This window comes from Salmo salar, chromosome 09 (genome assembly GCF_965601325.2).
Source record: "Salmo salar chromosome 09, fSalSal1, whole genome shotgun sequence".
In the NCBI taxonomy this organism is placed as follows: domain Eukaryota; kingdom Metazoa; phylum Chordata; class Actinopteri; order Salmoniformes; family Salmonidae; genus Salmo; species Salmo salar.
In genome coordinates, this window is record NC_138299.1 from 148,415,021 (window position 1) to 148,442,557 (window position 27,537).

Here is a 27,537-nt window from a genome sequence, read left to right on the forward strand (position 1 = left end):
CAACATGCTTACCGTCCTGATGTACTGGAAGATGATGATGATGATGATGATGAAGGCTGTAACAACAACAACAGTGTAAACAACAACATGCTTACCGTCCTGATGTACTGGAAGATGATGATGATGATGATGATGAAGGCTGTAACAACAACAACAGTGTAAACAACAACATGCTTACCGTCCTGATGTACTGGAAGATGATGATGATGATGATGATGAAGGCTGTAACAACAACAACAGTGTAAACAACAACATGCTTACCGTCCTGATGTACTGGAAGATGATGATGATGATGATGATGATGAAGGCTGTAACAACAACAACAGTGTAAACAACAACATGCTTACCGTCCTGATGTACTGGAAGATGATGATGATGATGATGATGATGAAGGCTGTAACAACAACAACAGTGTAAACAACAACATGCTTACCGTCCTGATGTACTGGAAGATGATGATGATGATGATGTTGATGAAGGCTGTAACAACAACAACAGTGTAAACAACAACATGCTTACCGTCCTGATGTACTGGAAGATGATGATGATGATGATGATGAAGGCTGTAACAACAACAACAGTGTAAACAACAACATGCTTACCGTCCTGATGTACTGGAAGATGATGATGATGATGATGATGAAGGCTGTAACAACAACAACAGTGTAAACAACAACATGCTTACCGTCCTGATGTACTGGAAGATGATGATGATGATGATGATGATGAAGGCTGTAACAACAACAACAGTGTAAACAACAACATGCTTACCGTCCTGATGTACTGGAAGATGATGATGATGATGATGATGATGAAGGCTGTAACAACAACAACAGTGTAAACAACAACATGCTTACCGTCCTGATGTACTGGAAGATGATGATGATGATGATGTTGATGAAGGCTGTAACAACAACAACAGTGTAAACAACAACATGCTTACCGTCCTGATGTACTGGAAGATGATGATGATGATGATGTTGATGAAGGCTGTAACAACAACAACAGTGTAAACAACAACATGCTTACCGTCCTGATGTACTGGAAGATGATGATGATGATGATGATGAAGGCTGTAACAACAACAACAGTGTAAACAACAACATGCTTACCGTCCTGATGTACTGGAGATGATGATGATGATGATGATGATGAAGGCTGTAACAACAACAACAGTGTAAACAACAACATGCTTACCGTCCTGATGTACTGGAAGATGATGATGATGATGATGATGATGAAGGCTGTAACAACAACAACAGTGTAAACAACAACATGCTTACCGTCCTGATGTACTGGAAGATGATGATGATGATGATGATGAAGGCTGTAACAACAACAACAGTGTAAACAACAACATGCTTACCGTCCTGATGTACTGGAAGATGATGATGATGATGATGATGATGACTGATGAAGGCTGTAACAACCAACAACAGTGTAAACAACAACATGCTTACCGTCCTGATGTACTGGAAGATGATGATGATGATGATGATGAAGGCTGTAACAACAACAACAGTGTAAACAACAACATGCTTACCGTCCTGATGTACTGGAAGATGATGATGATGATGATGATGAAGGCTGTAACAACAACAACAGTGTAAACAACAACATGCTTACCGTCCTGATGTACTAGAAGATGATGATGATGATGATGATGAAGGCTGTAACAACAACAACAGTGTAAACAACAACATGCTTACCGTCCTGATGTACTGGAAGATGATGATGATGATGATGATGAAGGCTGTAACAACAACAACAGTGTAAACAACAACATGCTTACCGTCCTGATGTACTGGAAGATGATGATGATGATGATGATGATGATGAAGGCTGTAACAACAACAACAGTGTAAACAACAACATGCTTACCGTCCTGATGTACTGGAAGATGATGATGATGATGATGATGATGAAGGCTGTAACAACAACAACAGTGTAAACAACAACATGCTTACCGTCCTGATGTACTGGAAGATGATGATGATGATGATGATGATGAAGGCTGTAACAACAACAACAGTGTAAACAACAACATGCTTACCGTCCTGATGTACTGGAAGATGATGACGCTGACGGCCATGCAGACGTTGGCCAGAAATGACAGGACGGCCATGTTCTTCAGGTCCTTCATGAACACCAGCAGGATGAGGAAGGGCAGGAAGAAGAGCATGTAAACACGCAGGTCCAGTGCCCAGGGCTCAGAGGGACGGGGGCTGGCACCATGGTGGGTAGAGGGACGGGGTCTGGCACCATGGTGGGTAGAGGGACGGGGGCTGGCACCATGGTGGGTAGAGGGACGGGGTCTGGCACCATGGTGGGTAGAGGGACGGGGGCTGGCACCATGGTGGGTAGAGGGACGGGGGCTGGCACCATGGTGGGTAGAAGGACGGGGCCTGGCACCATGGTGGGTAGAAGGACGGGGCCTGGCACCATGGTGGGTAGAGGGACGGGGGCTGGCACCATGGTGGGTAGAGGGACGGGGGCTGGCACCATGGTGGGTAGAAGGACGGGGCCTGGCACCATGGTGGGTAGAGGGACGGGGGCTGGCACCATGGTGGGTAGAGGGACGGGGGCTGGCACCATGGTGGGTAGAGGGACGGGGGCTGGCACCATGGTGGGTAGAGGGACGGGGTCTGGCACCATGGTGGGTAGAGGGACGGGGGCTGGCACCATGGTGGGTAGAAGGACGGGGCCTGGCACCATGGTGGGTAGAGGGACGGGGGCTGGCACCATGGTGGTGTTGGCGAAGGACTCATCTGCCAGGGTGATGTTTACACCTTGGTATCCCTCAACGACCTAGAGAGGAAAGAATGGATACACACAGGCATACGCACACACACAAACACACAAAAAGGTGTGATTAATGGTGATGTCTTCATGAGTGAGGCTCACCTCTCCCCTTCACCCTGTTGACCTTCAGAAAGACACCTTCAGATAGAGATCCCACTACACTAAATCTACAGCAATTAAGGCTGCTGTGTGTTCACTCCTCGCCAGAGAAAAACATTTAAGGAGCTTATCATGGAAGTGAAGTGGACTGGCCTCTTGCTTGTCGATAAGCAGCTCTCCCGCTCCTACCAACAACAAAAAACTTTCCCCAGAGAAATAACGATCAAAAAACTTTGTGAGATGAATGAATATTCAACACAACACCAGGGAGAGGACTAGAGAGGGAGGGGGCTAGAGGCGAGGGAGTGAGGGGGGCTCCATATGATTCCATCCTATCCCACAGCTCAGACAGGCTAGAAAGCAGATCAGGGTTTCATTCAATTAGACTGTCTGCTTATACATTTTAGTCAATTAGCAGACTCTCTTATCCAGAGCGATTTAGAGGAGAAATTAGGATTAAGTGCTTTGCTCAAGGGCACATGGACAGGTTTTCACCTAGTCAGTTCGATCAGCAGTATGTGTATACTGTGTGTATGTAGCTAGCTGTTTTTTATTTGAAATGTATTTAACTAGGCAAGTCAGTTAAGAACAAATTCTTATTTTACTATGACGGCCTACCCCGTCATTGTGAACACATACAGAGATGGGTATGTACAGGTAACAGACAAAATTAAGGAAACATTTTTGGAAATGAGGGATACCAGAGAGGAAGAGGCGAAGGAAAAGTTTTTAATCCGCCCAAAGTCTGTCCACAAAAATAAGCAGACGAAGTGAGTAATTTTTCTACGGAGGTCAATGAGCTATTGTCGAATGTGGTGAACAGATTCAATTGCTAATTTGCTTCGTGACGCTTATTTGATCGAATAGAAGTTTTATAATTGTTAGGTTGTTACGAATGCACTGATATAAACGTGAATGCACCTGGCATGTTGGCAACTTTGACTATATGAGTTGTGCCTGTTGTCATAGAGATCTAACCCGTTTTAGCATGGACATTGAGGGCTTCCACCATTTTAAAGTAGTCAACTGGGTCGGGATTCCTAAGAGTTGGGAGGATATCAGACAATGAAGAAAACTGATTACTTGAAAATGGAGATAGCATCTGTGACAGCATGGACAGCACCATTAAGGCTATAATGCACAGATACAAAGATGAGTCGTCTATCTCTATGGCCGGTTGTTCATATGCGTGTCTGCCCTCTCATTGGTTGAAATGGTCCCACCTGATCTTGCCTCCTCCCGCCAGCCTTCCATCTTTGAAGACATGTACTTCCATTGTTAGAGTGGTCACTGGAATATCTTGTCAATATAATAGACAATCTTTGGGGATTCAACGTATATCATGCTTAGGGTCATGTACATTGTTTTGTCTACCATGACTAGAAGAGAGCTCAGTGACTTTGAAAGAAGGGTCTCAAAAGGAGCATAGGGGGTTTAAAGGGTGTGTAAGTGTCTCAGTCACCAGACCCAATTGATCACGTCTGGGCGATTCTGGAGTGGCGCTTGAGACAGTGTTTCCGTCAACAAATGGAATTTCTGGTGGAGGATCAGTGTCACATCCCTCCAATAGAGTTCAAGACATTTGTAGAATCTATGCCAAGATGCATTGAAACTGTTCTGGCAGCACATGGTGGCCCAACTGCCTAATAAAGATACTATGTTGGTGTCTCCTTTATTTTGGCAGTTACCGGTATGTGCTACTGTAGGTTGAATGACACAGCCCCAAGAGCGAATTTACTACAGCAAACGCATTCCGAAAAAAGAAATATTACATATACATAAGTATTCAAATCAAACTTTTGTCACATGCGCCAAATACAACTGTAGACCTTACCGTGAAATGCTTACTTACAAGCCCTTAACCAACAGTGGAGTTCAAGAAGAGTTAAGAAAATATTTACCAAATAATTAAAGTAAAAAAGAAAAGTAACACAATAACGAGGCTATATACAGGGGGCGCCGGTTCCGAGTCAGTGTGCGGTGGTACAGGTTAGTTGAGGTAATTTCTAAATGTACAGTTGAAGTCGGAAGTTTACATACACTTAGGTTGCAGTCATTAAAAGTCGTTTTTCAACGACTCCACACATTTCTTGTTAACAAACTATAGTTTTGGCAAGTCGGTTAGGACATCTACTTTGTGCTTGGCACAAGTCATTTTTCCAAAAATTGTTTACAGACAGATTATTTCACTTATAATTCACTGTATTACAATTCCAGTGGGTCAGAAGTTTACATACACTAAGTTGACTGTGCCTTTAAACAACTTGGAAAATTCCAGAAAATGATGTCATGGCTTTAGAAGCTTTTGATAGGCTAATTGACATCATTTGAGTCATTTGGAGATGTACCTGCGGATGTATTTCAAGGCCAACCTTCAAACTCAGTGCCTCTTCGCTTGACATCACGGGAAAATAAAAAGAAATCAGCCAAGACCTCAGAAAAAAAATTGTAGACCTCCACAAGTCTGGTTCATCCTTGGGAGCAATTTCCAAATGCCTGAAGGTACCACGTTCATCTGTACAAGCAATAGTACGCAAGTATAAACACCATGGGACCATGCAGCCGTCATACTGCTCAGGAAGGAGACACGTTCTGTCTCCGAGAGATGAACGTGCTTTGGTGCGAAAAGTGCAAATCAATCCCAGAACAACAGCAAAGGACCTTGTGAAGATGCTGGAGGAAACAGGTACAAAAGTATCTATATCCACAGTAAAACGAGTCCTATAGACATAACCTGAAAGGCCGCTCAGCAAGGAAGAAGCCACTGCTCCAAAACCACCATAAAAAAGCCAGACTATGGATTGCAACTGCACATGAGGACAAAGATAAGTACTTTTTGGAGAAATGTCCTCTGGTCTGATGAAACAAAAATAGAACTGTTTGGCCATAACGACCATCGTTATGTTTGGAGGAAAAAGGGGGACGCTTGCAAGCTGAAGAACACCATCACAACCGTGAAGCACGGGGGTGGTGGCAGCATCATGTTGTGGGGGTGCTTTACTGCAGGAGGGGCTGGTGCACTTCACAAAATAGATGGCATCATGAGGTAGGAAAATGATGTGGATATATTGATGCAACATCTCAAGACATCAGTCAGGAAGTTGAAGCTTGGTCACAAATGGGTCTTCCAAATGGACAATGACCCCAAGCATACTTCCAAAGTTGTGGCAAAATGGCTTAAAGACAACAAAGTCAAGGTATTGGAGTGGCCATCACAAAGCCTTGACCTCAATCCTTTAGAAAATGTGTGGGCAGAACAGAAAAAGCATGTGTGAGCAAGGAGGCCTACAAACCTGACTCAGTTACACCAGCTCTGTCAGGAGGAATGGGCCAAAATTCACCCAACTTATTGAGGGAAGCTTGTGGAAGGCTACCCGAAATGTTTGATCCAAGGTAAACAATTTAAAAGGCAATGCTACCAAATACTAATTGAGTGTATTCTGACCCACTGGGAATGTGATGAAAAAAAACTAAAAGCTGAAATAAATCATTCTCTTCACATTCTTAAAATAAAGTGGTGATACTAACTGGAGTTTAAATGTTGAAATGTTTTTTGGCTAAGGTGTATGTAAACTCCCGACTTCAACTAAAGGTAGCGGTAGCGGTGAAGTGACTATGCATAGATAATAAACAGCGAGTAGCGAGTAGCAGCAGTGTACAAAACAAATGTGTGTGTGGGGGGGGGGGGGGGGTGGGAGTGGACGTTTGATGAAATGTTCAGCAGTCTTATGGCTTGGGTGGAGTCTCTGACAATTTTATTGGCTTTCCTCTCACACCGCCTATTTTATAGGTCCAGGATGGCAGGAAGCTTGGTCCCATACGCACTACCCTCTATAGCGTCTTACGGTCAGATGTCGAGAAGAGATGCCAGTCAGGATGCTCTCAATGGTGCAGCTGTATAACTTTTTGAGGATCTGGGGACCTATGCCAAATCTTTTCAGTCTCCCGAGTGGGAAAAGGTTTTGTCCTGCCCTCTTCACGACTGTCTTGGTGTGTTTGGACCATGATAGTTTGTTGGTGATGTGGACACCAAGGAACTTGATACTCTCGACCCGCTCCACTACAGCCACATTGATGTTAATGGGGGCCTGTTCAGCCCGCCTTTTCCTGCAGTCCACGATCAGCTCCTTTGTCTTGCTCACATTGAGGGAGAGGTTGTTGTTCTGACACTGCACTGCCAGTTCTCTGACCTCCTCCCTATAGGCTATCTCATCATTGTCGGTGATCAGGCCTACCACTGGTGTGTCGTCGGCAAACTTAATGATAGTGCTGGAGTCGCGTTTGGCCACACAGTCGTGGGTGAACATGGAGTACAGGAGGGGACTAAGTACACACCCGTGAGGGGCCCCAGTGTTGAGGATCAGCATGGCAGACGTGTTGTTCTCTCCAATTACCACCTGGGGGGGGCCGTCAGGAAGTCCAGGATCCAGTTGCAGAGGGAGGTGTTTAGTCCCAGGGTCATAAGCTTTGTGATGAGCTCATGGGCACAATGGTGTTGAACGCTGAGCTGTAGTCAATGAATAGCATTCTCACATATGTGTTCCTTTTGTCCAGGTGGGAAAGGGCAGTGTGGAGTGCGATTGAGATTGCATCATCTGTGGATCTGTTGGGGCGGTATGCGAATTGGAGTGGGTCTAGGATGATGTTGATGTGAGCCATTCAGACCCTTTACTCAGTACTTTGTTGAAGCACCTTTGGCAGAAATTACAGCCTTGAGTCGTCTTGGGTATGACGTTACAAGCTTGGCACACATGTATTTGGGGAGGTTCTCCGATTCTTCTCTGAAGAGCCTCTCAAGCTCTGTCAGGTTGGATGGGGAGCATCACTGCACAGCTATTTCCAGGTCTCTCCAGAGATGTTCGATTGGATTCAAGTCCGGGCTTCGGCTGGGCCACTCAAGGACATTCAGAGACTTGTCCCGAAGCCACTCCTGCGTTGTCTTGGCTGTGTGCTTAGGGTCATTGTGCAGTTGGAAGGTGAACTTTAGCCTTAGTCTAAGGTTCTGAGATACAGTACTATAGTATAAAAGACTTGGGCAGACCCCATGTCCTCTAAAGAGGGCACACCTCTAGCATGGACCAACGGCTGTCCAGAATATGATCCTGGCCATGACATTAAAAACAGAAAAGAACAAAATGCTACATGGTAAAACTGAGAAAATTGCATATTATATATTTGAAAAAGAATGAAAGATTATCTACAGAGTGAAAACAAAAGGTCTATATTTTAAAAGAATCAAAATGGAAGAGAAATGACAAACCCTGTCCTCATTAGTACCTAATCTGGGAATAGAGATGTACCCACAATGCGACGGACCAATCTGACCTCCAGGCCCAGGCCCCAACTGACCTCTCAACACCCCAGTGTCACTCACACACATGGGCCAAGCCAACAAACCATCGCCATACGGATCATTAAAGTAATCTAAATATTGTATCAGATTCTTCTGTTTACTTTTTCTAATTCAGAATAAATAGAAACTCATCTCATCTGCCATGTTTGTAATTCTGAAGCTCTGGTGGCTTTGCCCCGTTCAACCCCACTTTGTTTAACAACCAATAAATAGCTTACCTCAGCTTTCGACAAACAAACTATTCTGTGCGTACTACTACGTGAGCGTAAACAATACGTAAATTGAGCACATTAGCCCAAGCACACACCCGGGTCAGCAGTAAATGTTTTCTGATGAGCTAGGAACACAGAGGGTATCTGGGAGGTCAGTTAGCAGAATGCCTAATGATGGCACATGTTTGGATTGAGGATCTGCAACCCAATAAGTAACCATCTTCACTCCGCATAGACAGAGAGAGAAAGAGAACAGAGAGACAAAAAGATAGAGGTACAGGAGAGAGAAATAGATATTTAAAAACTTCAGTCATAACGTTTTAGAGTTTCAGTACATTCCATTTAAATATAAGATTGTAGCATACTTCATCACACTGATAGTACTACTCCTGGCTATGTCCTACCAACTAATCCCATTGGAGTTGTGAATTAAAGAGGCACTGCATGAGGTCTTTATCTTTGTCCATATGTATGGGAATGCTTGGCCATTTATGCAAGTCCATAGGAGGAGATCACCATCTAATACAGAGAGAGAGACAGTTTATAAATTGAGACAGACAGAGAGACAGAGACAGACAGAGAGACAGAGAAAGACAGACAGAGAGACAGACAGAGAGACAGAGAAAGACAGACAGAGAGACAGACAGAGAGACAGAGAAAGACAGACAGAGAAAGACAGACAGACAGAGAGACAGACAGAGAGACAGAGAAAGACAGACAGAGAGACAAAGACAGACAGACAGACAGACAGACAGACAGACAGACAGACAGACAGACAGACAGACAGACAGACAGACAGACAGACAGACAGACAGACAGACAGACAGACAGACAGACAGACAGACAGACAGACAGACAGACACAGAGAGAGACAGACACAGGGACAGAGACACAGAGAGAGAGAGACAGAAAGAGACAGAGCAAGAGAGAAAGAAAGAAAGAGAGAAAGAAAGAAAGAGCGCGAGAGGCTGAGAAAGTCAGGTAAGCAGAGTGCTCAGAGATGAAACACCACTAGCGTCTCCTAGGGAACGTTGTGTGTCACTGCAAGTAAACCATTAGAACAGCTGAAGAGTTGGGATGACGAGGGTAATGCTCCAATTACAAACTGGGTGGTTCAAACCCTGAATGCTGATTGGCTGACAGCCATGGTACATCAGACCGTATACCACGCGTATGACAAAACATTTATTTTTACCGCTCTAATTACGTTGACAAACAGTTTATAATCGCAATAAGGCATCTCGGGGGATTGTGGTATATGGCCATATACCACGGCTATGGGCTGTATCCAGACAGTCCATGTAGCATGGTATTGTGGCCATATACCACGGCTAAGGGCTGTATCCAGACACTCCATGTAGCATGGCATTGTGGCCATATACCACGGCTAAGGGCTGTATCCAGACACTCCATGTAGCATGGCATTGTGGCCATATACCACGGCTAAGGGCTGTATCCAGACACTCCATGTAGCATGGCATTGTGGCCATATACCACGGCTAAGGGCTGTATCCAGACACTCCATGTAGCATGGCATTGTGACCATATACCACGGCTAAGAGCTGTACCCAGACACTCCATGTAGCATGGCATTGTGGCCATATACCACGGCTAAGGGCTGTATCCAGACACTCCATGTAGCATGGCATTGTGGCCATATACCACGGCTAAGGGCTGTATCCAGACACTCCATGTAGCATGGCATTGTGGCCATATACCACGGCTAAGGGCTGTATCCAGACACTCCATGTAGCATGGCATTGTGGCCATATACCACGGCTAAGGGCTGTATCCAGACACTCCATGTAGCATGGCATTGTGGCCATATACCACGGCTAAGGGCTGTATCCAGACACTCCATGTAGCATGGCATTGTGGCCATATACCACGGCTAAGGGCTGTATCCAGACACTCCATGTAGCATGGCATTGTGGCCATATACCACGGCTAAGGGCTGTATCCAGACACTCCATGTAGCATGGCATTGTGGCCATATACCACGGCTAAGGGCTGTATCCAGACACTCCATGTAGCATGGCATTGTGGCCATATACCACGGCTAAGGGCTGTATCCAGACACTCCATGTAGCATGGCATTGTGGCCATATACCACGGCTAAGGGCTGTATCCAGACACTCCATGTAGCATGGCATTTTGGCCATATACCACGGCTAAGGGCTGTATCCAGACACTCCATGTAGCATGGCATTGTGGCCATATACCACGGCTAAGGGCTGTATCCAGACACTCCATGTAGCATGGCATTGTGGCCATATACCACGGCTAAGGGCTGTATCCAGACACTCCATGTAGCATGGCATTGTGGCCATATACCACGGCTAAGGGCTGTATCCAGACACTCCATGTAGCATGGCATTGTGGCCATATACCACGGCTAAGGGCTGTATCCAGACACTCCATGTAGCATGGCATTGTGGCCATATACCACGGCTAAGGGCTGTATCCAGACACTCCATGTAGCATGGCATTGTGGCCATATACCACGGCTAAGGGCTGTATCCAGACACTCCATGTAGCATGGCATTGTGGCCATATACCACGGCTAAGGGCTGTATCCAGACACTCCATGTAGCATGGCATTGTGGCCATATACCACGGCTAAGGGCTGTATCCAGACACTCCATGTAGCATGGCATTGTGGCCATATACCACGGCTAAGGGCTGTATCCAGACACTCCATGTAGCATGGCATTGTGGCCATATACCACACCCCCGCCTGCCTTATTGCTTAAACATACCTGACTCAGGGGTATATCACAATGCAACAGGGATTGATAGGTTTGGCAGCTCAGTTGAATATGGGTTATTGATGATACCAAGTCAGTATCTGTCCCGGATTGATTTGGATTGGTCAGTGACAACACATTTCATTGCTTTTGATAGATAGGAATACTACAGCTTGATTTGATTTGATATGTAAGGCTCCCCATTAGTCGACGGAAATTGGTTACAGCTAGCCTTAAATCTCTACATTCAAAGAGAAAATCATGTACACTCCTACAGACACTTGTGGCTGTTTTACGTGACGCATTGCTGTCTCTACTTTTTGCTCTTTGTACTGTTGTCTGTGCCTAACAATGTTTGTACCATGTTTGTGCTCCTACCATGTTGTGCTGCTGCCATGTGTCGCTACCATGTTGTTGTCATGTGGTGTTGCTACCATGTTGTTGTCATGTCACCCAGCCTAAAAAGCCTTCCAATCAAAATGAATGACTGTGGAAGTGTCTCAGTATTTTATTCGTATTTAACAATTTTATTTAACTAGGCAAGTAAAAGGTTAAATACGAAAGTCCTTAATTGACTTGCCTAGTTAAATAAAAGGTTAAATACAAATGTCCTTAATTGACTTCCCTAGTTAAATAAAAGGTTAAATACGAATGTCCTTAATTGACTTGAACTAGGCAAGTCAATTAAGGACATTCGTATTTACAATGTTGGCCTACCAAATGGACGGGCTGGGATGAAAATGTATGACAAAACACACAGCACGACAAGAAACACCACAACACTACATAAAGACAGACCTAAGATAACAACACTGCATGGTAGCAACACCACATAACAACACCGCATGGTAGCAACACCACATGGCCAAAATCTCATAACCTGATATAAACTCAGCAAAAAAACAAACGTCCTCTCACTGTCAACTGCATTTATTTTCAGCAAACTTAACATGTGTAAATATTTGTATGAACATAACAAGATTCAACAACTGAGACATAAACTGAACAAGTTCCACAGACATGTGACTAACAGAAATTGAATAATGTGTCCCTGAACAAAGGGACACATTATCAAAATCAAAAGGAATAGTCAGTATCTGGTGTGGCCACCATTAAGTACTGCAGTGCATCTCCTCCTCATGCACTGCACCAGATTTGCCAGTTCTTGCTGTGAGATGTTACCCCACTATTCCACCAAGGCACCTGCAAGTTCCCGGACATTTCTGAGGGGGAATGGTCCTAGCCCTCACCCTCCGATCCAACAGGTCCTAGACGTGCTCAATGGGATTGAGATACAGGCTCTTCGCTGGTCATGGCAGAACACTGACATTCCTGTCTTGCTGGAAATCACACACAGAACGAGTAGTATGGCTGGTGGCATTGTCATGCTGGAGGGTCATGTCAGGATGAGCCTGCAGAAAGGGTACCACATGAGGAAGGAGGATGTCTTCCCTGTAACGCACAGCATTGAGATTGCCTGCAATGACAACAAGCTCAGTCCGATAATGCTGTGACACACCGCCCCAGACCATGACGGACCCTCCACCTCCAAATCGATCCCGCTCAAGAGTACAGGCCTTAGTGTAATGCGCATTCCTTCGATGATAAACGTGAATCCGACCATCACCCCTGGTGAGACAAAACCACGACTCGTCAGTGAAGAGCACTTTTTGACATTTCTGTCTGGTCCAGCGACGGTGGGTTTGTGCCCATAGGTGACGTTGTTGCTGGTGATGTCTGGTGAGGACCTGCCTTACAACAGGCCTACAAGCCCTCAGTCCAGCCTCTCTCAGCCTATTGCGGACAGTCTGAGCACTGATGGAGGGATTGTGCGTTGTGTGTTGTTACATGTGGTCTGCCACTGCAAGGATGATCAGCTGTCCGTCCTGTCTCCCTGTAGTGCAGTCTTAGGCGTCTCACAGTACAGACATTGCAATATATTGCCCTGGCCACATCTGCAGTCCTCATGCCTTCTTGCAGCATGCCTAAGGCATGTTCACGCAGATGAGAAGGAACCCTGGGCATCTGTCCTTTGGTGTTTTTCAGAGTCAGTAGAAAGTAGAAAGACCTTAATTGCCTACCGTCTGTAAGCTGTTAGTGTCCTAACGACCATTCCACAGGTGCACGTTCATCATTCATTGAGCAAGCATGGGAAACAGTGTTTAAACCCTTTACAATGAAGATCAGTGAAGTTATTTGGATTTTTACAAATTATCTTTGAAAGACATGGGTCTGAGAAAGGGACGTTTCTTTTTTTGCTGAGTATAGGTAATTTCATATCCCGATAACGATACATATCACCATATAGCACATTTTCTGTAAATTAAATTAATATAGAGTTCATATAAAATGACCACATGTAAAGGCCTACTTCTTATTACATTTTGAATTATACTCAACAAATAAAAAGTACTTAATCAAATTGTATTATTTTTCCTTTTTAGAACCTTTGTGAAAATTTTAAATTAAGCATGTAACAAAATATAAAATATTAATGTATAAAATCTAAAAAGGTAAATAGAAAACCCAAAATAAATATAGGCCTAAAATAAAATAAAAAATATACAGTTGAAGTCAGAAGTTCACATAAACAAGTTTTAATGACTCCAACCTAAGTGTTTCAACCACTCCACAAATGTCTTGTTGACAAACTATAGTTTTGGCGAGTCGGTTAGGACATCTACTTGGTGCATGACACAAGTAATTCTTCCAACAATTGTTTACAGACAGATTATTTCACTGTATCACAATTCCAGTGGGTCAGAAGTCTACATACACTAAGTTGACTGTGCCTTTAAACAACTTGGAAAATTCCAGAAAATGATGTCATGGCTTTAGAAGCTTCTGGTAGGCTAATTGACATAATTTGAGTCATCCGGAGGTGTACCTGTGGATGTATTTCAAGGCCTACCTTCAAACTCAGTGCCTCTTTGCTTGACATCAAGGGAAAATCAAAAGAAATCAGCCAAGACCTAAAAAAAATAATTGTAGACCTCCACAAGTCTGGTTCATCCTTGGGAGCAATTTCCAAGAGCCTGAAGGTACCACGTTCCTCTGTACAAACAATAGCACACAAGTATAAACTCCATGGGACCACGCAGCCGTCATACCGCTCAGGAAGGAGATGCGTTCTGTCTCCTAGAGATTAACGTGCGTTGGTGTGAAAAGTGCAAATCAATCCCAGAACAACAGCAGAGGACCTTGTGAAGATGCTGGAGGAAACAGGTACAAAAGTATCTATGTCCACAGTAAAACGAGTCCTATATTGACATAACCTGAAAGGCCGCTCAGCAAAGAAGCCACTGCTCCAAAACCACCATAAAAAAGCCAGACTACGGTTTGCAATTGCACATGGTGACAAAGATCATACTTTTTAGAGACATGTCCTCTGGTCTGATGAAACAAAAATAGAACTGTTTGGCCATAATGACCATCGTTATGTTTGGAGGAAAAAGGGGGAGGCTTGCAAGCAGAAGATCACCATCCCAACCGTGAAGCAAGGGGGTGGTAGCATCAGGGTGCTTTGCTGCAGGAGGGACTGTATATGGCATGACGAGGAAGGAAAATGATGTGGATATATTGAAGCAACATCTCAAGACATCAGTCAGGAAGTTAAAGCTTGGTCGCAAATGGATCTGCCAAATGGACAATGACCCCAAGCATACTTCCAAAGTTGTGGCAAAATGGCTTAAGGACAACAAAGTCAAGGTATTGGAGTGGCCATCACAAAGCCCTAATCTCAATCCAATAGAAAATATGTGGGCAGAACTGAAAAAGCATGTGCAAGCAAGGAGGCCTATATACCTGACCCAGTTACACCAGCTTTGTCAGGAGGAATGGGTCAAAATTCACCAAACTTATTGTGGGAAGCTTCTGGAAGGCTACCCAAAACTTTTGACCCAAGTTAAACAATTTAAAGGCAATGCTACCGAATACTAATTGAGTGTATGTAAACTTCTGACCCACTGGGAATGTGAAGAAAGAAATAAAATCTTAAATAAATAATTCTCTCTACTAATATTCTGACATTTCACATTCTTAAAATGAAGTGGTGATCCTAATTGACCTAAGATATGGTATTTTTACTAGGATTAAATGTCAGGAATTGTGAAAAACTGAGTTTAAATGTATTTGGCTAAGGTGTATGTAAACTTCCGACATCAACTGTGTGTGTGTGTGTATATATATATTTGTTTTATTTGTTTTATATAATTTTTTATTTTTATTTTCATATTTTGGGGGGCTTGACTTTTTTTGCAAGTTATTTTGGCATTAATACGTGTCACATATGAATTTGCATTTGGTACCTTGGGTCGAGTGTTAGCACTAACTCACAAAACCCCCGTTTCTCGACCGTGTAAATTGGGGCCATGTCTTTGCAGATGTAAGTTGTAACAGCAGCTGTTATCTCCTTCCATCTTCCTGATTCTTTGCCATATGGTGCCGTGGGCAAAAGCCTCTTGCAACGTCTGAGTCGGGTTTGTTTTGAGCACTCGACTGTACTTTTTTGGGTCTCGTCCGTAGAATCTCTCCGTACTGTTTCACATGATTCTTGTGTAGGTGGTAAAAGAGGTTAGTGGTATTTGAGCCTGTTGTCGGAGACAGAGGACGGTTCTCTGGTCCGCCAGACTTCTCATATACAAACCACGTCCATGCGACCGAAGCAGCCCCTCTTTAAAGTACAAGCTCCGTGCTCTGTGTCACGTTCACTCTCCTCCACGTTTGACTTGTAAATTTCCTTCCACACGCAAAGCGTCATCCAATTGACTAAAAATATTGCCGTAAAGAGTGTGATTTGCGACACAACGAAATAAACGCATAATATGAAACGATTGACGTTTTTCTATCGTCACACGATATATATCGTCATATCACCTAGCCCTACAACACACTGGTCTGTATTTGATTGGTGGGAATAGAGCCTACCTGTTTGATATTCTCTGCCAGGAACACAAAGTATGCACTGCAGAATCCGAGCTGTGTCAACACCAGGAAGAAGTTGACCAGGTGCCTAAAACAGGACAGAAGGACAGGACAGGGACACATAAACATGTTAAAATAGCTCTGAAACATCTGGATGGCTTCTACAATGTTAGAATACACTAGTTCTGTTCTGTACTATTTTACTCTAATAATCTATTCTATGAGCATCAGGGCATCCTGTCTTGACTGCCTCTCTTGCCTGTGCCTAAATATGTTCCTTACTATAGCTAGTGATAAGCTTAACGAAATGATTCAGCATATGATGTATAATACTGTTACATCTGGTGAGTACACTATGACAAGACATCTAAAGACTCTCTTGAACAAAAGGTACATGTTAACTTAGTTTTCAACTAAATCAATGACGTGGGCATATTACTGCTGTTGCAGTCAGGTAGCATATTACTGCTGTTACAGTCAGGTAGAATATTATTGCTGTTACAGTCAGGTAGCATGGTACTGCTATTGCAGTCAGGTAGCATATTACTGCTGTTGCAGTCAGGTAGCATGGTACTGCTGTTGCAGTCAGGTAGCATATTACTGCTATTGCAGTCAGGTAGCATATTACTGCTGTTGCAGTCAGGTAGCATGGTACTGCTGTTGCAGTCAGGTAGCATATTACTGCTGTTGCAGTCAGGTAGAATATTACTGCTGTTGCAGTCAGGTAGAATATTACTGCTGTTACAGTCAGGTAGCATGGTACTGCTGTTGCAGTCAGGTAGCATATTACTGCTGTTGCAGTCAGGTAGCATATTACTGCTGTTGCAGTCAGGTAGCATATTACTGCTGTTGCAGTCAGGTAGCATATTACTGCTGTTGCAGTCAGGTAGCATATTACTGCTGTTGCAGTCAGGTAGCATATTACTGCTGTTGCAGTCAGGTAGAATATTACTGCTGTTGCAGTCAGGTAGAATATTACTGCTGTTGAAGTCAAGTAGCATGGTACTGCTGTCGCAGTCAGGTAGAATATTACTGCTGTCGCAGTCAGGTAGAATATTACTGCTGTCGCAGTCAGGTAGAATAGTACTGCTGTCGCAGTCAGGTAGAATAGTACTGCTGTCGCAGTCAGGTAGAATAGTATAGTACTGCTGTCGCAGTCAGGTAGAATAGTACTGCTGTCGCAGTCAGGTAGCATAGTACTGCTGTTGCAGTCAGGTAGCATATTAACCTACTGTTAAAGTCAGGTAGAATATTACTGCTGTTGCAGTCAGGTAGCATATTACTGCTGTTGCAGTCAGGTAGCATGGTACTGCTGTTGCAGTCAGGTAGCATGGTACTGCTGTTGCAGTCAGGTAGCATGGTACTGCTGTTGCAGTCAGGTAGAATATTACTGCTGTTGCAGTCAGGTAGAATATTACTGCTGTTGCAGTCAGGTAGAATATTACTGCTGTTGCAGTCAGGTAGAATATTACTGCTGTTGCAGTCAGGTAGCATAGTACTGCTGTTGCAGTCAGGTAGCATAGTACTGCTGTTGCAGTCAGGTAGCATAGTACTGCTGTTGCAGTCAGGTGGCATGGTACTGCTGTTGCAGTCAGGTAGCATGGTACTGCTGTTGCAGTCAGGTAGCATGGTACTGCTGTTGCAGTCAGGTAGCATGGTACTGCTGTTGCAGTCAGGTGGCATAGTACTGCTGTTGCAGTCAGGTAGAATATTACTGCTGTTGCAGTCAGGTAGCATATTACTGCTGTTGCAGTCAGGTAGCATGGTACTGCTGTTGCAGTCAGGTAGCATGGTACTGCTGTTGCAGTCAGGTAGGATGGTACTGCTGTTGCAGTCAGGTAGAATATTACTGCTGTTGCAGTCAGGTAGCATGGTACTGCTGTTGCAGTCAGGTAGCGTGGTACTGCTGTTGCAGTCAGGTAGCATGGTACTGCTGTTGCAGTAAGGTAGCATGGTATTGCTGTTGCAGTCAGGTAGCATGGTACTGCTGTTGCAGTCAGGTCGCATATTACTGCTGTTGACGTCAGGTAGAATATTACTGCTGTTGCAGTCAGGTAGCATATTACTGCTGTTGCAGTCAGGTAGCATATTACTGCTGTTGCAGTCAGGTAGCATATTACTGCGGTTGCAGTCAGGTAGCATATTACTGCTGTTGCAGTCAGGTAGCATATTACTGCTGTTGCAGTCAGGTGAGCATAGTACTGCTGTTGCAGTCAGGTGGCAAAGTATTGCTGTTGCAGTCATGTAGAATATTACTGCTGTTGCAGTCAGGTAGCATATTACTGCTGTTGCAGTCAGGTAGCATGGTCCTGCTGTTGCAGTCAGGTAGCATGGTACTGCTGTTGCAGTCAGGTAGAATATTACTGCTGTTGCAGTCAGGTAGAATATTACTGCTGTTGCAGTCAGGTAGAATATTACTGCTGTTGCAGTCAGGTAGAATATTACTGCTGTTGCAGTCAGGTAGAATATTACTGCTGTTGCAGTCAGGTAGCATATTACTGCTGTTGCAGTCAGGTAGCATAGTACTGCTGTTGCAGTCAGGTAGAATATTACTGCTGTTGCAGTCAGGTAGCATAGTACTGCTGTTGCAGTCAGGTAGCATAGTACTGCTGTTGCAGTCAGGTAGGATATTACTGCTGTTGCAGTCAGGTAGCATGGTACTGCTGTTGCAGTCAGGTAGCATGGTACTGCTGTTGCAGTCAGGTAGAATATTACTGCTGTTGCAGTCAGGTAGCATATTACTGCTGTTGCAGTCAGGTAGCATATTACTGCTGTTGCAGTCAGGTAGCATGGTACTGCTGTTGCAGTCAGGTAGCATATTACTGCTGTTGCAGTCAGGTAGCATATTACTGCTGTTGCAGTCAGGTAGCATGGTACTGCTGTTGCAGTCAGGTAGCATGGTACCGCTGTTGCAGTCAGGTAGAATATTACTGCTGTTGCAGTCAGGTAGAATAGTACTGCTGTTGCAGTCAGGTAGCATGGTACTGCTGTTGCAGTCAGGTAGCATGGTACTGCTGTTACAGTCAGGTAGCATGGTACAGCTGTTGCAGTCAGGTAGCATGGTACAGCTGTTGCAGTCAGGTAGAATATTACTGCTGTTGCAGTCAGGTAGCATAGTACTGCTGTTGCAGTCAGGTAGAATATTACTGCTGTTGCAGTCAGGTAGCATATTACTGCTGTTGCAGTCAGGTAGCATATTACTGCTGTTGCAGTCAGGTAGCATATTACTGCTGTTGCAGTCAGGTAGCATGGTACTGCTGTTGCAGTCAGTTAGAATATTACTGCTGTTGCAGTCAGGTAGTATATTACTGCTGTTGCAGTCAGGTAGAATATTACTGCTGTTGCAGTCAGGTAGCATAGTACTGCTGTTGCAGTCAGGTGGCATAGTACTGCTGTTGCAGTCAGGTAGAATATTACTGCTGTTGCAGTCAGGTAGCATATTACTGCTGTTGCAGTCAGGTAGCATGGTACTGCTGTTGCAGTCAGGTAGCATGGTACTGCTGTTGCAGTCAGGTAGGATGGTACTGCTGTTGCAGTCAGGTAGGATGGTACTGCTGTTGCAGTCAGGTAGAATATTACTGCTGTTGCAGTCAGGTAGCATGGTACTGCTGTTGCAGTCAGGTAGCATGGTACTGCTGTTGCAGTCAGGTAGCATGGTACTGCTGTTGCAGTCAGGTAGCATGGTACTGCTGTTGCAGTCAGGTAGCATGGTACTGCTGTTGCAGTCAGGTAGCATGGTACTGCTGTTGCAGTCAGGTAGCATATTACTGCAGTTGCAGTCAGGTAGCATATTACTGTTGTTGCAGTCAGGTAGCATATTACTGCTGTTGCAGTCAGGTAGAATATTACTGCTGTTGCAGTCAGGTAGCATATTACTGCTGTTGCAGTCAGGTAGCATGGTACTGCTGTTGCAGTCAGGTAGCATGGTACTGCTGTTGCAGTCAGGTAGAATATTACTGCTGTTGCAGTCAGGTAGAATATTACTGCTGTTGAAGTCAGGTAGCATATTACTGCTGTTGCAGTCAGGTAGAATATTACTGCTGTTGCAGTCAGGTAGCATATTACTGCTGTTGCAGTCAGGTAGCATATTACTGCTGTTGCAGTCAGGTAGCATGGTCCTGCTGTTGCAGTCAGGTAGAATATTACTGCTGTTGCAGTCAGGTAGCATATTACTGCTGTTGCAGTCAGGTAGCATATTACTGCTGTTGCAGTCAGGTAGCATATTACTGCTGTTGCAGTCAGGTGGCATAGTACTGCTGTTGCAGTCAGGTGGCAAAGTACTGCTGTTGCAGTCAGGTAGCATATTACTGCTGTTGCAGTCAGGTAGCATATTACTGCTGTTGCAGTCAGGTGGCATGGTACTGCTGTTGCAGTCAGGTAGCATAGTACTGCTGTTGCAGTCAGGTAGAATATTACTGCTGTTGCAGTCAGGTAGCATATTACTGCTGTTGCAGTCAGGTAGCATGGTCCTGCTGTTGCAGTCAGGTAGCATGGTACTGCTGTTGCAGTCAGGTAGAATATTACTGCTGTTGCAGTCAGGTAGAATATTACTGCTGTTGCAGTCAGGTAGAATATTACTGCTGTTGCAGTCAGGTAGAATGGTACTGCTGTTGCAGAAAGGTAGAATATTACTGCTGTTGCAGTCAGGTAGAATATTACTGCTGTTGCAGTCAGGTAGAATATTACTGCTGTTGCAGTCAGGTAGTATATTACTGCTGTTGCAGTCAGGTAGAATATTACTGCTGTTGCAGTCAGGTAGAATATTACTGCTTTTGCAGTCAGGTGGCATAGTACTGCTGTTGCAGTCAGGTGGCATATTACTGCTGTTGCAGTCAGGTAGCATAGTACTGCTGTTGCAGTCAGGTGGCATAGTACTGCTGTTGCAGTCAGGTAGCATATTACTGCTGTTGCTGTCAGGTAGCATGGTACTGCTTTTGCAGTCAGGTAGCATGGTACTGCTGTTGCAGTCAGGTAGAATATTACTGCTGTTGCAGTCAGGTAGAATATTACTGCTGTTGCAGTCAGGTAGCATGGTACTGCTGTTGCAGTCAGGTACCATGGTAATGCTGTTGCAGTCAGGTAGCATGGTACTGCTGTTGCAGTCAGTTGGCATAGTACTGCTGTTGCAGTCAGGTAGAATATTACTGCTGTTGCAGTCAGGTAGCATATTACTGCTGTTGCAGTCAGGTAGCATGGTACTGGTGTTGCAGTCAGGTAGCATGGTACTACTGTTGCAGTCAGGTAGCATGGTACTGCTGTTGCAGTCAGGTAGCATGGTACTGCTGTTGCAGTCAGGTAGCATGGTACTGCTGTTGCAGTCAGGTAGCATATTACTGCTGTTGCAGTCAGGTAGAATATTACTGCTGTTGCAGTCAGGTAGAATATTACTGCTGTTGCAGTCAGGTAGCATATTACTGCTGTTGCAGTCAGGTAGCATATTACTGCTGTTGCAGTCAGGTAGCATGGTACTGCTGTTGCAGTCAGGTAGAATATTACTGCTGTTGCAGTCAGGTAGAATATTACTGCTGTTGCAGTCAGGTAGAATATTACTGCTGTTGCAGTCAGGTAGAATATTACTGCTGTTGCAGTCAGGTAGAATATTACTGCTGTTGCAGTCAGGTAGCATATTACTGCTGTTGCAGTCAGGTAGCATGGTACTGCTGTTGCAGTCAGGTAGCATGGTACTGCTGTTGCAGTCAGGTAGAATATTACTGCTGTTGCAGTCAGGTAGAATATTACTGCTGTTGCAGTCAGGTAGAATATTACTGCTGTTGCAGTCAGGTAGAATATTACTGCTGTTGCAGTCAGGTAGAATATTACTGCTGTTGCAGTCAGGTAGAATAGTACTGCTGTTGCAGTCAGGTAGAATAGTACTGCTGTTGCAGTCAGGTAGAATATTACTGCTGTTGCAGTCAGGTAGCATAGTACTGCTGTTGCAGTCAGGTAGCATTGTACTGCTGTTGCAGTCAGGTAGCATAGTACTGCTGTTGCAGTCAGGTAGCATAGTACTGCTGTTGCAGTCAGGTAGCATGGTATTGCTGTTGCAGTCAGGTAGAATATTACTGCTGTTGCAGTCAGGTAGCATAGTACTGCTGTTGCAGTCAGGTAGCATTGTACTGCTGTTGCAGTCAGGTAGCATATTACTGCTGTTGCAGTCAGGTAGCATATTACTGCTGTTGCAGTCAGGTGGCATAGTACTGCTGTTGCAGTCAGGTGGCAAAGTACTGCTGTTGCAGTCATGTAGAATATTACTGCTGTTGCAGTCAGGTAGCATATTACTACTGTTGCAGTAAGGTAGCATGGTCCTGCTGTTGCAGTCAGGTAGCATGGTACTGCTGTTGCAGTCAGGTAGAATATTACTGCTGTTGCAGTCAGGTAGAATAGTACTGCTGTTGCAGTCAGGTAGAATATTACTGCTGTTGCAGTCAGGTAGCATATTACTGCTGTTGCAGTCAGGTAGAATATTACTGCTGTTGAAGTCAGGTAGAATATTACTGCTGTTGCAGTCAGGTAGAATGGTACTGCTGTTGCAGAAAGGTAGAATATTACTGCTGTTGCAGTCAGGTAGAATATTACTGCTGTTGCAGTCAGGTAGAATATTACTGCTGTTGCAGTCAGGTAGAATATTACTGCTGTTGCAGTCAGGTAGAATATTACTGCTGTTGCAGTCAGGTAGAATATTACTGCTGTTGCAGTCAGGTGGCATATTACTGCTGTTGCAGTCAGGTAGAATATTACTGCTGTTGCAGTCAGGTAGCATATTACTGCTGTTGCAGTCAGGTAGCATAGTACTGCTGTTGCAGTCAGGTGGCATATTACTGCTGTTGCAGTCAGGTAGCATAGTACTGCTGTTGCAGTCAGGTGGCATAGTACTGCTGTTGCAGTCAGGTAGCATATTACTGCTGTTGCTGTCAGGTAGCATGGTACTGCTTTTGCAGTCAGGTAGCATGGTACTGCTGTTGCAGTCAGGTAGAATATTGCTGCTGTTGCAGTCAGGTAGTATATTACTGCTGTTGCAGTCAGGTAGCATGGTACTGCTGTTGCAGTCAGGTACCATGGTAATGCTGTTGCAGTCAGGTAGCATGGTACTGCTGTTGCAGTCAGTTGGCATAGTACTGCTGTTGCAGTCAGGTAGAATATTACTGCTGTTGCAGTCAGGTAGCATATTACTGCTGTTGCAGTCAGGTAGCATGGTACTGCTGTTGCAGTCAGGTAGCATGGTACTACTGTTGCAGTCAGGTAGCATGGTACTGCTGTTGCAGTCAGGTAGCATGGTACTGCTGTTGCAGTCAGGTAGCATGGTACTGCTGTTGCAGTCAGGTAGCATATTACTGCTGTTGCTGTCAGGTAGCATGGTACTGCTTTTGCAGTCAGGTAGCATGGTACTGCTGTTGCAGTCAGGTAGAATATTACTGCTGTTGCAGTCAGGTAGAATATTACTGCTGTTGCAGTCAGGTAGCATGGTACTGCTGTTGCAGTCAGGTACCATGGTAATGCTGTTGCAGTCAGGTAGCATGGTACTGCTGTTGCAGTCAGTTGGCATAGTACTGCTGTTGCAGTCAGGTAGAATATTACTGCTGTTGCAGTCAGGTAGCATATTACTGCTGTTGCAGTCAGGTAGCATGGTACTGCTGTTGCAGTCAGGTAGCATGGTACTACTGTTGCAGTCAGGTAGCATGGTACTGCTGTTGCAGTCAGGTAGCATGGTACTGCTGTTGCAGTCAGGTAGCATGGTACTGCTGTTGCAGTCAGGTAGCATATTACTGCTGTTGCAGTCAGGTAGAATATTACTGCTGTTGCAGTCAGGTAGAATATTACTGCTGTTGCAGTCAGGTAGCATATTACTGCTGTTGCAGTCAGGTAGCATATTACTGCTGTTGCAGTCAGGTAGCATGGTACTGCTGTTGCAGTCAGGTAGAATATTACTGCTGTTGCAGTCAGGTAGAATATTACTGCTGTTGCAGTCAGGTAGAATATTACTGCTGTTGCAGTCAGGTAGAATATTACTGCTGTTGCAGTCAGGTAGAATATTACTGCTGTTGCAGTCAGGTAGCATATTACTGCTGTTGCAGTCAGGTAGCATGGTACTGCTGTTGCAGTCAGGTAGCATGGTACTGCTGTTGCAGTCAGGTAGAATATTACTGCTGTTGCAGTCAGGTAGAATATTACTGCTGTTGCAGTCAGGTAGAATATTACTGCTGTTGCAGTCAGGTAGAATATTACTGCTGTTGCAGTCAGGTAGAATATTACTGCTGTTGCAGTCAGGTAGAATAGTACTGCTGTTGCAGTCAGGTAGAATAGTACTGCTGTTGCAGTCAGGTAGAATATTACTGCTGTTGCAGTCAGGTAGCATAGTACTGCTGTTGCAGTCAGGTAGCAATGTACTGCTGTTGCAGTCAGGTAGCATAGTACTGCTGTTGCAGTCAGGTAGCATAGTACTGCTGTTGCAGTCAGGTAGCATGGTATTGCTGTTGCAGTCAGGTAGAATATTACCGCTGTTGCAGTCAGGTAGCATAGTACTGCTGTTGCAGTCAGGTAGCATTGTACTGCTGTTGCAGTCAGGTAGCATATTACTGCTGTTGCAGTCAGGTAGCATATTACTGCTGTTGCAGTCAGGTGGCATAGTACTGCTGTTGCAGTCAGGTGGCAAAGTACTGCTGTTGCAGTCATGTAGAATATTACTGCTGTTGCAGTCAGGTAGCATATTACTGCTGTTGCAGTCAGGTAGCATGGTCCTGCTGTTGCAGTCAGGTAGCATGGTACTGCTGTTGCAGTCAGGTAGAATATTACTGCTGTTGCAGTCAGGTAGAATAGTACTGCTGTTGCAGTCAGGTAGAATATTACTGCTGTTGCAGTCAGGTAGCATATTACTGCTGTTGCAGTCAGGTAGAATATTACTGCTGTTGAAGTCAGGTAGAATATTACTGCTGTTGCAGTCAGGTAGAATGGTACTGCTGTTGCAGAAAGGTAGAATATTACTGCTGTTGCAGTCAGGTAGAATATTACTGCTGTTGCAGTCAGGTAGAATATTACTGCTGTTGCAGTCAGGTAGAATAGTACTGCTGTTGCAGTCAGGTAGAATAGTACTGCTGTTGCAGTCAGGTAGAATATTACTGCTGTTGCAGTCAGGTAGCATAGTACTGCTGTTGCAGTCAGGTAGCAATGTACTGCTGTTGCAGTCAGGTAGCATAGTACTGCTGTTGCAGTCAGGTAGCATAGTACTGCTGTTGCAGTCAGGTAGCATGGTACTGCTGTTGCAGTCAGGTAGAATATTACTGCTGTTGCAGTCAGGTAGAATAGTACTGCTGTTGCAGTCAGGTAGAATATTACTGCTGTTGCAGTCAGGTAGCATATTACTGCTGTTGCAGTCAGGTAGAATATTACTGCTGTTGAAGTCAGGTAGAATATTACTGCTGTTGCAGTCAGGTAGAATGGTACTGCTGTTGCAGAAAGGTAGAATATTACTGCTGTTGCAGTCAGGTAGAATATTACTGCTGTTGCAGTCAGGTAGAATATTACTGCTGTTGCAGTCAGGTAGAATAGTACTGCTGTTGCAGTCAGGTAGAATAGTACTGCTGTTGCAGTCAGGTAGAATATTACTGCTGTTGCAGTCAGGTAGCATAGTACTGCTGTTGCAGTCAGGTAGCAATGTACTGCTGTTGCAGTCAGGTAGCATAGTACTGCTGTTGCAGTCAGGTAGCAAGTACTGCTGTTGCAGTCAGGTAGCATAGTACTGCTGTTGCAGTCAGGTAGCAACGCTGTTGCAGTCAGGTAGCATGGTATGCTGTTGCAGTCAGGTAGAATATTACTGCTGTTGCAGTCAGGTAGCATAGTACTGCTGTTGCAGTCAGGTAGCATTGTACTGCTGTTGCAGTCAGGTAGCATATTACTGCTGTTGCAGTCAGGTAGCATATTACTGCTGTTGCAGTCAGGTGGCATAGTACTGCTGTTGCAGTCAGGTGGCAAAGTACTGCTGTTGCAGTCATGTAGAATATTACTGCTGTTGCAGTCAGGTAGCATATTACTGCTGTTGCAGTCAGGTAGCATGGTCCTGCTGTTGCAGTCAGGTAGCATGGTACTGCTGTTGCAGTCAGGTAGAATATCTGCTGTTGCAGTCAGGTAGAATATTACTGCTGTTGCAGTCAGGTAGAATAGTACTGCTGTTGCAGTCAGGTAGAATATTACTGCTGTTGCAGTCAGGTAGCATATTACTGCTGTTGCAGTCAGGTAGAATATTACTGCTGTTGAAGTCAGGTAGAATATTACTGCTGTTGCAGTCAGGTAGAATGGTACTGCTGTTGCAGAAAGGTAGAATATTACTGCTGTTGCAGTCAGGTAGAATATTACTGCTGTTGCAGTCAGGTAGAATATTACTGCTGTTGCAGTCAGGTAGAATATTACTGCTGTTGCAGTCAGGTAGAATATTACTGCTGTTGCAGTCAGGTAGAATATTACTGCTGTTGCAGTCAGGTGGCATAGTACTGCTGTTGCAGTCAGGTGGCATATTACTGCTGTTGCAGTCAGGTAGCATATTACTGCTGTTGCAGTCAGGTAGAATATTACTGCTGTTGCAGTCAGGTAGAATATTACTGCTGTTGCAGTCAGGTAGAATATTACTGCTGTTGCAGTCAGGTAGAATATTACTGCTGTTGCAGTCAGGTAGAATATTACTGCTGTTGCAGTCAGGTAGAATATTACTGCTTTTGCAGTCAGGTGGCATAGTACTGCTGTTGCAGTCAGGTGGCATATTACTGCTGTTGCAGTCAGGTGGCATAGTACTGCTGTTGCAGTCAGGTGGCATAGTACTGCTGTTGCAGTCAGGTAGCATATTACTGCTGTTGCTGTCAGGTAGCATGGTACTGCTTTTGCAGTCAGGTAGCATGGTACTGCTGTTGCAGTCAGGTAGAATATTACTGCTGTTGCAGTCAGGTAGAATATTACTGCTGTTGCAGTCAGGTAGCATGGTACTGCTGTTGCAGTCAGGTACCATGGTAATGCTGTTGCAGTCAGGTAGCATGGTACTGCTGTTGCAGTCAGTTGGCATAGTACTGCTGTTGCAGTCAGGTAGAATATTACTGCTGTTGCAGTCAGGTAGCATATTACTGCTGTTGCAGTCAGGTAGCATGGTACTGCTGTTGCAGTCAGGTAGCATGGTACTACTGTTGCAGTCAGGTAGCATGGTACTGCTGTTGCAGTCAGGTAGCATGGTACTGCTGTTGCAGTCAGGTAGCATGGTACTGCTGTTGCAGTCAGGTAGCATATTACTGCTGTTGCAGTCAGGTAGAATATTACTGCTGTTGCAGTCAGGTAGAATATTACTGCTGTTGCAGTCAGGTAGCATATTACTGCTGTTGCAGTCAGGTAGCATATTACTGCTGTTGCAGTCAGGTAGCATGGTACT

General features: G+C 44.7%; 1 pseudogene; it reads right to left on the reverse strand.

Annotated features, from left to right (window-relative positions):
• LOC106613148 (neutral amino acid uniporter 4-like) overlaps window positions 1–27,537 on the reverse strand; it is a 395,913-nt pseudogene that overhangs the window by 327,824 nt on the left and 40,552 nt on the right.